Raw genomic sequence first — 4,149 nt, forward strand, 5'->3', positions numbered from 1 at the left:
GGCGGCTAGAGCGGCCGCCCGCCGGTCTGAGCCGCGTTACAGCGCACCCTGGCGGCCGGAGCGCAGCGGCGAGGCCAAGGCTGGGCGGTGGGTGGGCGGGGCGGCCCCCGAGTCTGCACCACGCCCCTCCAAGCCGACTCCGGCCACGTGGTTCCGGAGAATGGTGACGACACCGTATATTAAGGTTCAAAGAGCTTGAATACCTTTTTCGTTTAATCACCGTGGACCGGACAGTGGAGGTAGTTGCTTTTATGCCAGTTTGAAACATGAGAAAATTTAGGCTGGTGTAGTTGAAGTAGTTTGCCTACAGCCATACATCCAACTGAGTATTTCGCTAAGTGCGTATCACTTCACCTTCTTCCCGAGAGTGTGTGTGTGTGTGTGTGTGTGTGTGTGTGTGTGTGTGTGTGTGTGTGTTTAAATCTCTGTTTGTAGAAGATAACAGGCGTGTCTCGTGGGGTATTTGTGAGGATTAAGTGAGATTAGCCGCTTATGTCTAAAAACAGGGCTTGGTTTAGTAAGCACGAGATAACCTGTGGTTGTTAATGACAAACTTGTGTTTGTCAAATCCTGCAGTTGTGTGTGGAAGGGAACTAATCACTTTTAAAGGAAAAAGTGAATAAATCTGAGATCTCAGAAGTTGAATGATTCAAACAAGTCCACTCTAAAGAATGGCCATTTCTGGACGCCTGGTTGGCTCAGTGGTGGAACTTGCCACATTTGATCTCAGGGTGGTGGGTTCAAGCCCCACATTAGGTGTGGAACCTTCTTTAAAAACAAACAAACAAGGGGCGCCTGGGTGGCGCAGTCGGTTAAGCGTCCGACTTCAGCCAGGTCACGATCTCGCGGTCCGTGAGTTCGAGCCCCGCGTCAGGCTCTGGGCTGATGGCTCGGAGCCTGGAGCCTGTTTCCGGTTCTGTGTCTCCCTCTCTCTCTGCCCCTCCCCCGTTCATGCTATGTCTCTCTCTGTCCCAAAAATAAATAAAAAACGTTGAAAAAAAAAAAAAATAAAAACAAACAAACAAACAAACAAACCCCTGCAGAAATGGCTAAAGAATGGCTGTTTCTTTGACACTTCTCTAACCCCAACAGTGTCCCTTGCTGATGTAATTTATCCTCTGTGGCATCTCATTGCCTGAATGAATAAGTCCAAATACCTATCTAGGGTCATATTGTAGGCCCTTCCCAGTCTAGCCCCAACTGTCTCAGACTCATCTGCTCACTCTCTGACCTCAACTTATGCTCCCACAGGCCAAGTCTTTTGATTCCACCACTACATTTGCTTCTTACAGCTGCTCTGACAAATTACCACGAACTGTATGGTTTAAAACAACAGAAATGTATTGTTTTACAGTTCTGGAGGCTAGAGACCCCAAATCGAGGTGTCAGCAGGGAGTCCCTGAGACAGGAATCTGTTCCCTGCCACCCCAGCTTCTGGCAGTTGCCACAAGTCCCTGCCAGCAAGCAGTTCCTTGACTTGTAGACATATCACTCGGTCTCTGCCTCTGTCTTCACATGGTGTTCTCTCCCTGTGTGTATCTCTCTGGTTCTCTTCTTGTAGGACACGGATCATATTGGATCAGGGCCCACCTTAGTGGTTTCATCTTAAGGTGATTACATCTGCAAAGACCCAACTTGCAAATTAGTCACATTCACAGGTACCTGGGATTGGAACATAGATTTTGAGGGGATGCATTTCATCCCATAACCATCACTATTGTTAAGACCCAGCAATTATACTTCCAGCTATAGACCCTAGAGACCTCGTACATATATAAGGATGTTAGTGAAGCATTGTTTATGAAAGAAAAATGCAGGAAATAATCTAGTTGCTCATCAATAGGTAAATAGATGTGCTGTTACACTCACATGATGGAGCGCTGTAGAGCTACTGACATGAACGAACTCAATTTATAGGTATCAAAATCGATAAACCGTAAAAATATTAAAAAGCAAGTTGCAGAACTATAGGTTAGTATGGCACCACTTAGATAAAATTTTAACATTCACAAAATCATTTCATATATTCATTTGTAAATGTATGTAAAGTTTGAAAAAATACTCCAAGGATACAGTTCAGTACAGGATCAGGCCCTTGTGGAGGGAATGACACAACTTTGTCATATTTGTCTCATAAAAAATTACAGGTAATATTAACAATGGTCATCATTTTGGGTGTGTATCTTTGTTATACTGGTCTCTGTAAAATATATATATATTCAAGTTTCTCATACAACAGCTGATTTGAGTTACTGGTGGGAAAGACAGATGGGAAAGGACAAACAAACAAAGTAGGGCCTTACCTTACAAAGTAGGGCGACTAGGTAGAAAGAAGGTTGACACGGTAACCCAGGGAAGAAATTCTGATTGTCTGAGTTCAGTGCAAGTGGCAGTGGTTGAGAAAAGATTACAGATCTGGGATATGTCAAGGAGGTAGATAAAAAGGGTTTGGTGATTAGATGCAGGGAGAGGTGGAAAAGGGGTCTGAAATAATTGCCAGTATATCAGTTAAAACTGGGGTTGTCTGCAAGTCATAGCGACCCCAAATAATTGGCTTAGACAAGATGAAATTTACTTGTATGACTTAAAAATCTGGAAATAGGTAGTCCAGGGCTGGCATGGCATTTCTGCCCCACAAAGTCCTCAGGGACTGAGGTGCTTCCAGCTTGTGACTCTGCCCTCCATAAGTGTGGCTCTCAACCAGTGATCCCAGGTAGTAGCCACATGTCTCCATTCCAGCCAGGAGTCTAAAGGAAGGGGCAAAGATAAAAGTGCAAAGGGTCCACACTAGCCATCATTTAAAGGAGCTGATAGGAGGCAGAACGTGGCAAAGATCAGATGGAGGAGAGGGAGCCAGCGGAGGGCCCAGGAGAGAGGACTCGTTCCAGTTGTAGAAATCAGAGAGCTATCTGGTCACCAGGGATTGACAAAAAGCTTTGCTGGCAAATCAATAACTCCTCTCAACCAAAAGCGCCACATTCTCTACTCCAATAGAGTGTAGAAACTTACAGAACTCTAGAAACTGAAAGGGCTTTCAGAGCTCATTTAGGACAGTACTTCTCACACTGTAGTGTGCATCAGCACTGCCCAGAGGTTTTGTTAAAATGCAGATTCTGATTCAGCAGGTGTTGCGAGGAATCTGAGATTCTGCTTTTCTAATAAGCTCCCTGCTGAGGGCCGTGCTGCTGGCCAGTAGACCACATTTTGAGTAGCACAGATCTAGACCGTACCTTGCCAGCCCTTTATAGGTATCACAGGAAGCTTGTGTCTCCAACTCCAGACTTCCTAGTATATATATGGAAAATCCGAGGCCAGAAGAGGGAAATATTGCATAAGGTCACACGGCCAGCTGGGGTTTGAGACTAGAATCAAAAGCACAGATGAAGGATAGATTCCTTTGTACCTATTTCAGCACGACTTGCAGGTATTTCAGAGGATCCTTGTTCTGCTCCCCGCCTGAGTCAGCCCCTTGGTGGCCTTTCCAGGAATCCTCTCAGGGCTCCAGGCCCAGGCTATAGGAGAGGTCAACCTTCAGTCCGCAGAGAGAAAAGTGCTAGTCTCCCCCAGTCCGGAGGACTGAAGATCCTTAAAGAAAGGAAGAGTTCTGCACAGACTCATGGCTCTTTTGGGGAGCACTCTGATCAACACCTGGGAGGATGAAGGAAGCAGCCCCAAAGAGTTGTCTTGAATTGAGGCCTACCTTTTGTACCTGTGCATCGACTCCCCCTCCCAAACTCCCTCTTGCCTCACCCTGCTGAGTGACCTTGCCCGGGCAAGTGGATGCTTCAGTGGATAGAGGGGCCGGGGACCTGAGCGGCACCCCAGAGCATCTAGTACACAACTATGTATATAAAATCTGTAAGGAGAGTACTTGCAGTGCTCGTGTGTGTGTGTGTGTGTGTGTGTGTGTGTGTGTGTGTGTGTATAGCTGTATATGGACATGCCTATCTTTTTTTTTTTCAACGTTTTTTAAAATTTATTTTTGGGACAGAGAGAGACAGAGCATGAACGGGGGAGGGGCAGAGAGAGAGGGAGACACAGAATCGGAAACGGGCTCCAGGCTCCGAGCCATCAGCCCAGAGCCTGACGTGGGGCTCGAACTCACAGACCGCGAGATCGTGACCTGGCTGAAGTCGGATGCTTAACTGA

Source organism: Neofelis nebulosa, chromosome 17 (assembly GCF_028018385.1).
Source record: "Neofelis nebulosa isolate mNeoNeb1 chromosome 17, mNeoNeb1.pri, whole genome shotgun sequence".
Taxonomy (NCBI): Eukaryota; Metazoa; Chordata; class Mammalia; order Carnivora; family Felidae; genus Neofelis; species Neofelis nebulosa.